General features: G+C 45.4%; 2 long non-coding RNA genes across 2 annotated transcripts; both read left to right on the top strand.

Annotated features, from left to right (window-relative positions):
* The first annotated feature begins 5,535 nt into the window (after nucleotides 1-5,535).
* On the top strand, nucleotides 5,536-8,865 carry LOC135420603 (uncharacterized). Its single transcript, XR_010433624.1, has 3 exons — nucleotides 5,536-6,357; nucleotides 6,499-6,627; nucleotides 8,789-8,865. It is a non-coding gene; the product is annotated as an uncharacterized LOC135420603 (long non-coding RNA).
* An 834-nt stretch (nucleotides 8,866-9,699) lies between these two features.
* Nucleotides 9,700-13,100, top strand: LOC135420863 (uncharacterized). Its single transcript, XR_010433755.1, has 3 exons — nucleotides 9,700-9,783; nucleotides 10,008-10,176; nucleotides 11,442-13,100. It is a non-coding gene; the product is annotated as an uncharacterized LOC135420863 (long non-coding RNA).
* Nucleotides 13,101-13,423: the final 323 nt, after the last annotated feature.

The raw sequence follows: 13,423 nt of genomic DNA, 5'->3' as shown, positions 1-13,423 counted from the left end.
TTGCTGTTGCTGCAGGTATGGTTTGGCATATGGAATCATGGGATATCTCAAGCTGGAAAGGAGCCATAAAGATTGTCGAGTCCAACTTGCTGCTCCTCTCAGGACTACTTTAAACCCTAGGACTAAGAGCATTGTCCAAGTGCTTCTTGAACTCTGTCAGGGTTGGTGCAGTGACCAGTTCCCTGGGGAATCTGTTCCAGTGATCAGCCACTCTGCATGAAGAACCTTTTCCTACTGTCCAGCCTGAGCTCCCCCTGACGCAGCTTTGCTCCATTTCCTCGTGTCCTGTGACTGGTCACCAGAGGGATCAGCCCCTCTCACCCACTGTCCTCCTCCAAGCAGTTGTGGGCTGCAGTGAGGGCACCCCTCTATGGCTGAGCTGGCTGTGAGGCAGTGCATTAAGTTCATTATGAATTAATATCAGCACAGACTTTGTCTGTCTAAACAACTGATAATTTGATAGTATCCTTACATTTTTTCTCCTGAAGAAAACCTTGTTTAGAAAAGTTGATTACTAGAGCATATTGATGGGCTGTTCTGTGCTGAGAAAGAGATGCTGTGCTCTGTTGGTGTGTTCCCTTAGTTGATAGTACATATGGCTGTGGGAGAACCTTCCTGTATGAGTGAGTGAGTCAAAATTCATGAGGGGTAGATAAGGAGGGATTGGTGTTTTATGGATACCACTCCTGGTTTTTTCATATATATCCATATATATGAATGTGTATTTTCCATGCAATTCTCATGTCTCTGGACATGAGCAAAAACTTTCCTTATATGTACAGATGAAAATACTTTCTGAACATGATTGCAAAGTGACCACGTTTAAACTGAGAACATTTCACTAATCTGTGGATATGTTACCCTTTTACAAATCCTGTTTGATCTCTCAGAACTAAATAGGATTATTCTGGCTCTCAGACTTTTTCAAACACTAAACCTGGAGTAGCTGCTGCCATTTAGCAGGCAGCTCCATGTATCTGGTTGTCTGTCTTAAGGTTTAGTCCTGCCATAGCATGACATTACTAGATATAGGGGAAAATAGATCTATGAATGCTGCACTGCCAGTTTGAAGACTTGAGTCACTCTGTAATTTGGCACTTTACTGAACTTCAGGGCTGCTGTTTTCCATGGCTGTGTACTACCTCTGCTCCTGGTTTTTCTTAGGACAACTTTCCCTTTGGTTAGCCAGCAAAGTTTCTGAGTAAGCAGGATTATCTGAGCTTTTTCATGTCATTTAAATGTCCTTAATACATGTGCAATGACATTTATTAAAGGCAGTTCTGGATTTACATCATGGGAATTATATAAATGTGCACTGCATTGTGATTGCAGTATGTTCCCTAGAAATACTTACACCTCTGCATAAGTCACACGGTCGTGTAGAGCAGTGTTTTAAAATTATTTCTGTCTCTGAACTTACTTGCAAGGGATCCAGACCATCTAAGAAAAGCTGGAAGGCTGGGAACAGGCTTCTGTTGGATGTGCAGAAGAGTTCATGCTGCATATTGAAAAAGGCTGAGAGGGGACCTGGGTGCTTGGGATAGTTCATAGTTTTGGATGTAGCACTGGATATCACAGTTGTTAGCATCTGACATACAGCTGACTGCATAGAAAAACAATTCCCACATAAGCTGGAAGGAAGCTTCTTTCAGGGAAAGAAACTATTTTGAGGCATGTTTTGTGAACTCCTTTTCAGCCTCTCTTTATCCCCCTCCTTTTTTTTTTTTGCCTTCCTTTCACAATATCTTATTAAATCTTTTCAGACCTTCCTAGACCTAACAGGTTTTTGTTGTTACACAACATCATCCAAGGTGTGCTGGCAGATCAGCTCTATTGCCAGGGATCTAGAAATGAGGGCTCGAGCTTCTTGACACAGTTAAGAAGGTGTCACATTTGAGCTGGGGATCTCTGGGAGTGGTTGAAGACTGATGCATTGCATGCTGTGGGGCTGAACTCTGAGCAAACACATTTTTTTCAGCACACTGTGACCGTAAAATTTAAAAAGAATACAGCTTTCCAAGGTTATTAGAGATTTTAGGTAAACTGGCTTTTTGAAGGCCTTTGATCTTGAAGGGGTCCAGCTTTTAGGTGTTTCTTACATCAGGTCATATGGGTGTTTCAAAAACCTGAGAAGCTTTAAAATTAAAGGAAGTCTGACATTAAATAGAGGGGAAAAATATGTTGGGGATTTTTTTGGAAGCAGGGAAATGCAGAACTCCTAGCAGGTGTTTAATCCAGCAGAGGGGCTTTTTGGATGAAGCTGGGGCTGTCTGAATCTGCAGCTGCCTGTCTGCAGGAAGCCACCTGCCCTGGGGCAGAGCTGAACAGGACCGTGCAAAGGAGGTGCACAGAAGGTGTGGGAGGGAACGAATACATGAGTCACAGCCTTTTGTAGTGTGTGCTGTATCTTGGCCTCACACTCAGGGGGTTGTTGCAGCTGAGCTCGAGAGAGGCAGAATGTTATTTCTTGATCTTTGGGAAATACGGCAATTAATGAAGAGTGGGCTCACAAATAAAAAAAACCAGGCATGCCCTGGCTTTCTATAAACACACACTAATTACTCAGAAGTACACAAGTTGTCTGCCAGAAGGATGTGTTTTTCAAATGGTGGTTCCAGATGGCCCCTTCTAAACCATATAAATATATGTGTTTTAAAACCGATAACAAAGAAGGCTGTAAAATAAACTGAAAACTTGCATTAAAAAGAAAAAAAAAAAGTTAGAATACACACTAATGCAATTTAGGCTGAAAAAATATTCATATTCAAACAACAGCAGCAGGAGATACTTCACGTATCTCCACACACACACACATCTGCTGTGCCTTTGCACTGCCCAAGCTGTGCAGCTCCCCAGGCACAGCAGGATAACCCGTGCAGCTCCCCAGGCACAGCAGGATAACCCGTGCAGCTCCCCAGGCACAGCAGGATAACCTGTGCTGGGGCAGGAGGCTCCTGGTGCCCCGCCGGCCCGTGCAGGTCCCACACGTGCGAGTCCTCCCCTGTCAGTCCCTTGTTTATCGCTCCATCTGACAGCTCAGCTCTCGCCTTGTGTTTCTGCTCTTGCAAGGCAGGGCTGCACTTCTCCACGTATGAAATGCTTGGCTGTTGCATAAGTTATGATCTGTTAAGTGTTTTTCAGACAAGGCGCGGTTTTATTCCGCTCCAAGATGGTTTGTGGGAAGGGTCCTGTGAGAGTGTGAAAGTGCTGGGGTTTAGCCTGTGTGTGAAGCCTCTCTGAAACCCAGATTGTGGCTGGTGTTAGATGGGAGCATAGCTTACAAACCCTATAAAGAGTTCACACAAAGGTTTAGAGAGCAGGAAAATGTTTGCTGAGATGTAGAGTAGCAAATCTGTAAAGCCAAAATTCTGCAGTACATAATACTGAGGGCTTTAGTCCTTGGGTTCTTGCCATGAAACACCAGTGGGTTTAAGTTCATAGGAAAATACATTTGCACATGGACCTCCATGCTCAAAGGCAGGGTAAAGTTCATGTAAGCCCTTCTGACAGATTTAACCTGTAAGTTCACAGTGATGATTGTGCTGCTTAGCTGTGCCCAGTTTTCCAAAGGTTTTCTGAGTCTCAGCTCACCTTTTGCTAGTTTCAGTCAGTACATTTTCTACTCTTTGTAGACGAGGACAAGCTGCAATTTTCATAGCTGCTTTTTGAGCATTTTTCTAAATGTGATGGTGTCTCTCTCATTCAGTTGTGGACCACCAAGTAAGTCTTGTCAGCTCCCATTCTGCTTGGACTCACGGATTATTCCTTCTTCTGGAAAAAAAAAGAAAAGGTGCCCTAAGGCCTTAAAGTTTTGTTGGCTGTCTGTATGTGGGGAGTCTGTTTTGTGAAGAGGCTGCACATTGCTTGAGGTCATTTGGAGGTGGGAGGTGAAATATCCTTGTGCTTTGGTGTGACCTTGATGATGCATTGGCAGAGCTTTGATGTGAAAAGCTGAGAGTGCTGCTTTGGGCCAGCTGTAACTAGTCCATGTCGCCATTCATCAGTTTTAGGGTTTCAGAAGGGAACAGTGCAGATTAGGAGAGAGCAGCACACAAGATTCTTGTCATTGGGCAGCTTTTTGGTTCTTGTGACCGGTTTCCATAGCAGGAAAATACGCAGCTTTGGTTAAACCTGTTATGTGTGACTTTGTTGTTGTGCTCTGAAATGATTCCTGTATTTAACAGCAGCGTTGAGCGGTGTAAAATCTGCTGTTGCCAGATAGAGAGTGGGTGTTGTGCCAGAGTGTTTGTGCAGATAGGAGCTGCTCTGGCAGCTGAAGGGCAGCTGGCAGCTCTCCTGCCTCGTCATGCGCGCTGGCAGGCTCCGGGCAGCCCGGTGAACTGATTCACCACACCAAAATAACCTGCTGGGCCGGGCTCTTCTTGTGAACCCTCGTGCACCTCGGCGTGATCAAGGATAGACAATGAGATTGTCTTCTGGGAGATGGGAGTTTGTGCATTATTAACACCAAATAGGAGTGGGATTTGTGTTTTGAGCTGAAGATCCCAGCGTGTGCTGGGATTCCTATTGTCCAAATCCACGCACCATTGGGAAAACAAGCAGTGACTTCTTTTTGCCAGATCTGCAAGGTGATCCCACAGATGTGCTTCCACAGAGTTGGGTGCAAGTATGGGGGCTTGTCTACTAGGCATGCTCTTCCACTGGCAAAAGGAGTCTCGTAATCCCAGTGTTGGTGGCATTGTTATCTGTCCCACAGCAGCGATTCATGGCAGTTTTTCTTTCTTTTTCTGAAAATCTGCCAACTCTATATGAGAAGAAGAGTGGTCCCCAGCTGCCATTTAGAGAAAGGTGGTGGCAGGGAAGGATTTCAGATTTTGTAGAAATGAGGGGTATCCCTGGGGAATGTTTGTAGTAAAAACCTGATCATTTTACCCCAGCAAATCCCAGGCACTATTTTCTGAAGTGAAGGGTTAGCTCACTGAAATTCCATCCTGTGTGGATGTGGGCAGCCCTTGTGCCACTGCAGCTCTTTGAGCAGCCTTAAGAAGGTACCAGGGCAGTTGTGCAGAGCAACCTCTTGCCAGGGTCTTTCTGTGCTTACTGCAGTCCCCTCCTTTGCTTTGGGTCCTCTGATTCCTCAACAGAAATGAGTACTGGTGTCCTCATTCTGTTTGTGGTAAATTCTGAAATGAAGTGCATATTTAGCAATGGTTTTAATCTCTTTAAAAATTGCTGTCATGTTTGTTTCTGTTTTCAAGAGCAACTAAATACCTTTTTTCTCTCCAGCCTCCTTCCACTTCCCCAGGCTGCCAAGGTGCAGAATCGCTCCTTTTAACTGACAATAGTTAATCACCATCTTTTGCAAAATGGCCTGCAATGTATTTTCTTTCTGTTGCTCTTCTGCCAGCCCACTCTGTTCTCCTTCATTTTGATTTATGGCTCTACATGTGGGTATGTTAATGGAAAACCTTGGAGGGACAGATTGTGTATGCTCAGACACCGCTTCGGGAGGCGCGTGCATTTGGCTGCCTGGATTTCTGTGTGTGTGCTGCGTTACGGCTCAGCAGAGCGAGCAGGGTGTGCATTTAATTTAGTAAATGTCTCTCCTAACCTGTCACAGCGCTGCTTGTTTTTGCTGGAGCATATGCTCTGGTGGGGGCTGTTGATTCAGCAAAAGTAATGGTAGCCGGTAGAGCTGATCAAATGCTCCAGAAATAGTTTATCACATAAATTATTCAGCAGCTGTTGGTGTTTCTTATCACATAATGTGTTTGACCACTTGGAGGTTGGTGTGCTCTGGTGCACAAGATTGCTGAGGGGGCTTTTCTGCTTCACTCACCTTCGGTGCAGGTACAAAGGTTTCCTGTGCTCCTTGCTGGCAGTACAAGAGGGGAGGTGAGAGCCTTTGAGGTCTGTTAAAGGCTTACAGTCCTCTTAAAAAAATTCACAGTTGGAGAAAGGCCATAGAGAGCCCCAAAGAGCCACTAACTGTGTGTGTTAAAGATGTTATCCTTCATTCAACACTGCCACAGTTGTGCCAGTAAAAGGGATAACTGAATGGTCCCTGGGTGCTGACCTCAGGTAACCCATCTGTCTGTGCCCAAAGCTGAGCTAGCACAGCCTTTGGGGCTGATGGAGCTGTGGGAGTGGCAGGCAACCTCCAGCAGAAGCCAGCAGGCCTGCTAGTTGTTTGGAGAGTGGGTGTCTGGCTGTATTGCAGCACAGCACTGCACACGGCTCTGCCAGCAACAAACCAGTTTAAACTCTTTTTGTTTGGTTGAAGAGCTTGTGTGTCTCATGTTTCTCTACAGAAAGTTTGACTGCCATCTGATCTGACACATCTATGCTTGTATCAGTGCTTGTAAGGTTTGGTTATTTTTTTGTTTTCTGGAACAGGTAAGTCAGTCGCTTAATGCTTAGGTTAATCACATGAGTATAAACCTTCTAGGATACACATAAGTGGTTTAGATACCAAATACTGAGGGTACTGTGTAAAACTGCACCTAAGGAACATCCTTTGTTATCTTCCACCTGCAGTTGTCCCTGTCACCTGCCTGACTTGACTGGGTCTCATCGTGTAGCAGCCGTTTCCCATCCACAGTACTGGAGTCAATTTTGGACATGCAACATCAAAACACCTTCTTATGGTGGCTTGAGTCTTGACAGGTAGGTTGGGAGTGGCAGGGGGACCCCCAAGACTTTGGATTTTTTCCCAGAGATGCCTTTGTTGAATTGCATTTGAAATAGTTGTCTGACCCCTCCTCTAGTAGTTGTTTGCTGGGCAGTGCTTTTACCATATGAACATCGATGGTAAGAATCCCAGTTTCCCTTTCAGAAGTGAAAGAAGATCAGGCCTGCAAGTCTGTCTGGGACTATAACTTGCCTGTGCACAGTCAATTTGCATTGCAGATGTGGTTTCTTCACAAGCCAGGGGCTGGAAGGCAGGCTGTTCTCCACAGACATCCCACAGTCCCCATGCCCATCCTTGCCTGTTGGGCACTGTCTTGTCCCTCAAGCACTACAGCTTCTCCAGCAACCTCTGCAATATTTTAACTTAACCTGGGGCTTGTTGGGATGGTGAGTGGCCAAAGCAGCCAGTTAACCCCTGCTCCATCAGCCCAGCACCCTCCTCTTGGTGCTGAGGTGCCTCCTGCATGGTGTCTGGTGGAAATGTTGATGAACCCACTTTTGCATCCTGCTTGAAACAGTTCATGAGGAGATGTGGGTCCCCTTAGATCCATGAAAGTTGCTGTGAGCAGAGAATGTGAAGCTGTGATCCTGGCTGTGCTCCAGGATGCTGTCTGTGTGTGGAGCTTAGGAGGCACCATCAACAGCATCACCTCCTGTAATACCCTTCTTTTCCATGGCCACCTATTTCCCATGGAAGAACAGGGCAGGGGAGGCTTCCCTTGAAGGGGGTCTAGGATGCACTGAGGTCTGAAGGCTCTGCTTCACTGCCCTGCTTGGGAGGGCTCTCATTCAGCTGCTCCTCAGGCTGCTGGCACGGTGGTTCACTGGGGGTTGTGGGGGTAGGACAGGGCTGTTCTGGCAGCGGGCTGGTGTGGGTGTAGTTTCATGGCACAGGCACCTTGGTGACAATGTTCCCCACTCCACCCTTGGCTTCTTGTCCTGGGTTCTGGGACTGAGTGAACCTCCCCTCATGGTGACACAACTGCAAGGTGAGACTTTGTGCCAAGCACGTCTGCATTTAAAGGAAACACAAAACTGATTTTATCTTACCTACTTTTAATATTATTACTTTTAAGACCTGAATCTGTTCCTCAGTTAGTGAAGCCCCATCAAAAGTTGCTGACAGCCCAGGGGGCAGCCAGGTGTGGGGTGAGAAGGAGGTGCCAGACACTTCTACTGCAGAACTAGGCAGGACTTTCATCTGCTTGTAGAAAGATCATCCCTAGGTTATGTGGGCCTCATGGTAGGTAGAACTCACAGTGAGAGTTTCTGTGGCAATTTCTGCTGCTCATAACACCTTGAACACCAAGAATTCCACTAATTATTTGGAGAGGGAAGGATTTAAAAGTCACAAATCAGGAGCCAAATGTCTCCTAGGCTACCTCAGTGCCTGTAATCACCACCCCTCGTGTGCCTCCTGGCTCTTGGTGGACTGGGAGTCAGCCAGTTTGTCCTACATTGGCCTGTGCAGGGAGAGCAAGGGGGATCTGCAGCCTGTGGGAGTATTTCATGTACTAAAACGTGACTCAAGGTGCAGCTCAGTGCCATGTTTTCTTTAGCAACAAAACAAACCAAATCCACTTAACCAAACTATTCCTGCTTCAACAGCCTGGGCTTTTCCTCATGCCACTGACCTACCTGTGGGGTCAGAGTGTAAGGGAGTACTGAAATAACCAGAGATTAGTTTAAAAAAAATATCCGTTTAAACAGAAGAAAATTTGTTCCTGAATTAAGCTCTTTCATTTATGAGCTGTTTGGTCTTTCAGCATCTGATAACATTGTAAAGCAGTAGAGCGTGTGACTGGCCTTGTAAGTGTGTGTCTGAGGAATCTGTCTCCACCCTGAAACCAGGGGAAGGAGAGGAGGCACTCTATTTTTGGCGAAGGTTACTTTCTGTATTTACATTTTCTGCTCAGATGAGTTGCCTCTAATGTCCAAATCTGAGTGATTCACTTAGTTTGGGGGGGTTCCCCTTCAGCCTTGTGGTAACTCCGCAGTGCTGCACAGGGATGCAGATCTGAGGCCATTCAAATATTGCTTAGTTTTTCAGTTTATCACGGTCCTTCTTGATCTTTCCTCCTGGCTGTCGTGTGGTGAGCACTCGAGTTCATTGTTAAGGTCAATTTGTTGTTAACAGGAGAGGAGACCATGCTGGACTACCTCAGCATCCTCAGGGCAGTGGCACTAACTGTGTTGGGAGGCACCACTGCAGACATCCAAGTCATGCTCCAGAAGGTATGTTGTTATTCTGATTTGCAATTTACTTCCAAGATGTTCCTGTGACCAGGATTTAAATTCTCTTTTATTTTAGTAGCTGAATGAACATTCTTCTCTCATGAGAACACACTGTACTAGGCAGAAAGGAGTTACCTCTCTGGAGTGATACTATTTTGGGCAGTGCCAGGCTTTTCATTGTCATGGCAAAGTGTCTTATGTAGCATTAAAGTAAAATGGAAAATGCTACCTTCTCCATCAGCAAGTTCAGCAATAAATGCAGCTTCCACCAGGGAGTGTGAGTCCTGGCATTAGTTCTGAGAAAAGCAGTGATGCTGTGGGGCTGGACTGGATCACTTACACACAGGTAACGTGACCCAGACACAGTAAGGGAAAGTGGCTTGAACACGAGAAGGTCATGTTGTGTTGCTTCTCTGGTTTCCCAAGCTAAGCCCCACTGTGTGTCCCTGAAAGACCTAGGTAAAGCTAAAATTAAGTCAGTCAGATAAATATTTATAGTAGATATGTTAGGATATAATCCTCAAGGGGTATGATTGCTCTCTCTTTACTCCAAAATGTACAAAAAGGGAAAATAATGATGCTATAAATACAGTCATGTTTAGCTAGGTCATTACAATGGAGTGTTTCTGGTCCTTCTCTGGGGATTGGAATTGCAGCAGTGAAAAAATTAGCAGGGAACTGAAAAACCAGTAGAGGGTGATCCCTTTGCCAAGGATACTTTGGTTGCAAGGCCTCAGTTATGCAATGATTCATCATTACAGTAGCAATCAGGTTTAAAGTCCATGTATGTGCAAGTCATGGCAAAACTGGGGCAGCCCTTGTACAGGCTGGTCAGACCATTTTGTTGCAGATTTCTTTGGAGAAGCCTCACCCATCAGATCTTTTGGTTTGTTTGTGGTGGGTTTTTTCTAGTTTCTTTTTGCCTTGTATTAGAAAATAGAACTGCACAAGATTTGAGGATTCAGGCAAAACCAATAAAATTATTATGGTATTTTTCAACTGCAAGTTTCTTACAACAATTTACAGAGATATCTTCCGAAGTATTTAATATTTGTACACAAAGTGCAACTTTCTATAGTAAAGGAGTTTCTTTGATTTGGTTTTGTTCTTTCCCTTTATAGGAGCAAGACTCAGTGCTGCTGAGCATGTGCTTCCCCTGGGCCAGGCTGCTCCAATTTCAGTAATACTGTGGGTAGAGTTTGCAAGAATTAAAACTGGCTTGCTCAGAAAGTGAAAGGACCCAGCTTTCATAAACCCACGATCCCCAGCTCCTGTGGGAAAGACTCTGAGGTTAGTGTGGTGCTCCTTTGACCATGAAGTTCCTGGTATATGAAAGTCTTGCTGGGAAATGTTTAGTTTGTAATTTGTTCTAGATCCCCCCACGGAGGAGGGGAGGCTGGGAATGTGGGGGTGTGCCTCCTGCCTGCGGCTGCACGAGCCTTTCTGCTTGCGTGTTGGGAAGCAGCTCCAGGAGAGTCAGGAGGGAGCTGTGCAAAGCAATGCTTGCCTTATTTTCCAAGGGGAAAGCCAGCATACGTGCAGAAACTCTTTATCCATCCTTTTTTCCTGTCTGGTAACTTGATTCCAGGTTATTCTCATTAATGTTGTTGTGTTTGTACTCATTAGACCTTAGGAACCTTGCTGCTTTAATTCCTATTGCTCTGTGGTTGGCTCTGAGTTTGTGCAGCACAGCAGCCTGTGTAGGAGTGTAGCAGTTCTGGATAAGCACACGTTGGTTAATCCTGCACATGACACCATTGCTACCATAAATCTGTCTAGCTGGTGCACGCCAAGTGTTTTACTCCATGCAGGGTGTCCGTGGGGTATATTTAGGGTCAGGACTATATTTAGTACGTTGTTCTGAAACGTCTGACAGCCAGAGGGTCTGGGTTGTGGGTGCCTTGGTGTTTGAGTGTCAGCAATGAGCTGGAACTTTCTCCTGTGTCATTGGTGTTTGGGCTACGCAACCAGTAAAGAATTGGTTTGCTTGAATTCGTGTCGTCACTCTGTGGCTGATTTTCAGCTATTCTGTGACAGTAGGATCTCTGAAAGAGAAGGAGTAAAATCCCTTTCCTTTGCTGAATGTAGTAGCAATGATGTGCAAGAAGGAAGTGGACAAAGTGTGGTGTGAGCTGTGTTCTGGCCTGGAGTTCCTGGGGTCTTCAGCCAGCTGTCCCAGTGTATCTGGGTGTGTGTAGACCTGTGACTGTCAATGTGATGGAGAAGTAACCTGTAACAGGGACCAATCAATTTGCTCTTACCCAGGCAGAGAATTTAATATCTCTACTGTAAATCATGTTTGGCACAAGTTTCACCTAGTGTCATCATTCATCTTCACACCTAACTTCCCACACTCTTTTTCCCTTGACCGCTGTTTCAGACTCCTCTCTTGTGGTTGTGTACTGTTGTGTTGAATGGGTGGCTGCAGTCACTCCCCAAACACCAGTCACTCCCCAAACACTCTGGAAATTTTATCACATGTCAGTTAGCATCACGTGGTGGGACTAGATTATACTGAAACAAAATCCTCTTTTCTTTTTTTCCCCCTCCCCCAGGTGGATAGCTGAAAACATCCTCGTTCAGACAGACCTCCTACAGAAGCCTGTATGAGTCTAGCAGACACTAGAGCTTGAATAGGGTTCATGAGTTCATTTTGACTTAATAGTTCATATGAGCATTTGAAAAAAAAAAGTAACTCTGCCTCTTCTCCACTGAAGATCTTTCAGCTCTGTGCTTGACAACTGCATTTATCTGATCGTGTACAAGAAGACTGATTTTCAGGTGATTTCCTTGTAATGTCAAGCCATAAAGCAGCCTGGAGTCTGATCCCAGAGGACCTTACCCAGCACTGTCTGCTGTCTGCAGCCAACAGTCATTTCTTGCAAATAATTAAACCCCTGTGGAGCATCAATAGCTGGGTTGCTGATATTGCATTTAGATAAGAAGGAGGATCTGTAGGTGATGCAGGAGAATAACTCTGAAGAATCTGTTCTCTCTCTAAAGCATTTTCTAACAGAAAGCAGATGTCTATCAAATCTTCCTCTTGCCAATTAAATTTAGGGCTGAAATTGCTGCTTTTGTAGAGCTTCAGGAGGTCCAGCCCTCACAAGCACATCGGCTTGTTGCTCCATTTGTGTTCTGGATCAGTGCAGATGAAGGCTGTGATCAGACATGTCCCAAAGCACCCCAGACCTGGCACTCTCTCCCCACTCCTGGCTGCCTTTAACTGCAGGTACCAGGGCAAGATGTGGAATCAAACCTTTCTCGGCAGGTGCAGCCTGTTCTCCTCCCTGCTCAGGGCAGCCCCATGGACACTGTCACAGGCTTCCCCAAGCACTTACCTGCACTTGCCCCTCACATGGGGAAGCTCACTGACATGAGTGGAAGCTCACTGACTGCATCTTGAGCCTTCAGTGAGAGCCAGGGTGTGTACCCTCCTCCCCTCATCAAACTGTTGATTCAGAAGAGCTAAACACTCAAAGCTCCTGCCACAGATAATGGGAGCCGCAGTAAAAGCTCAGCAATCATGAAAATCAAGCCTTCAATAGCACTCTTGGGAAAGGAGATGGCCTATCCTGCCACAAACCTTTAAAAGCCCTGGTAGCGCAGTGAAAGTGGTTTGTAATAGCAGGAATTCATTTGTTAATAAATTTCCCCTTTCTTGTCCTGTCACTAATTCAGTGCACTTCAGCTGCAAGGTGGCTGGTGCTCATGCTGGGGAAAGGCAACTCAGGGCTCAAGGGATCTTGGCAGGGTCACGTTTTGAGAAAAGCTTCCTGGCTCATTTTGGTGTACATGGGCTCACAAATGTACCTCTTTACTAGCTTGGTCAGCAGCTGCTTTCCTTCTGGAGTATATGCTGTACATAAAGAATAGCAACTGTAATAATTTTAGGAGAATAAGTTTAAAGAAAATACATGGGAAAGAGGGATTGACCACATAAAACACTAACAAGAGACAGTCTTGCACTGGCAGTGAGAAGAAAGATGTTTTAATGGGCTTCCCTGATTACCACTACTGACTTAGTAGAACCTTCTACTCTCCTTAATGAGAATAGATGAACTCTCCTAACTTTAGGAGTGACCTCTGTATGACACCTTTGCTTGAGGCTGGAGCCAGGCTGGTGTTCCTGGAAGAGGTGGGAGTACTCAGTTATTTATGGCTAAGTCTTTTGAAAGAAATAAAATTGTGCTGTACCAGAATAACTCACTGCATCTCACCTGGTATTTATCCTGTCCTGAAAATAGGAAGTTAAATGTGTAATCAGAAATTTCAGAAGTGTTGTTTCTTTTCTTAGTTTGTTTTGAGTAAGTGTTGCTCTTAAAAACCAGAGAGGGTTAGGAGACTGGTGGTGTTTTCAGAATGGTTTGTCCATTTTCAGTCTGAAGAGGTGCTGTGGAGCCTCTCTGACAGGCAGTGGATCCCTCTGTGAAAGGCAGGCAAAGCAGAGGCACTGCCATTGAAACCTTGTGCTGTGCCTTCCTCACAAGTGAAAATCAAGTAAGTTTCAGCAGTGGAAAAAAAATTGAATTGTCTG

Source organism: Pseudopipra pipra, chromosome 12 (genome assembly GCF_036250125.1).
Source record: "Pseudopipra pipra isolate bDixPip1 chromosome 12, bDixPip1.hap1, whole genome shotgun sequence".
Taxonomy (NCBI): domain Eukaryota; kingdom Metazoa; phylum Chordata; class Aves; order Passeriformes; family Pipridae; genus Pseudopipra; species Pseudopipra pipra.
This window is presented reverse-complemented; position numbering and strand designations above follow the sequence as displayed.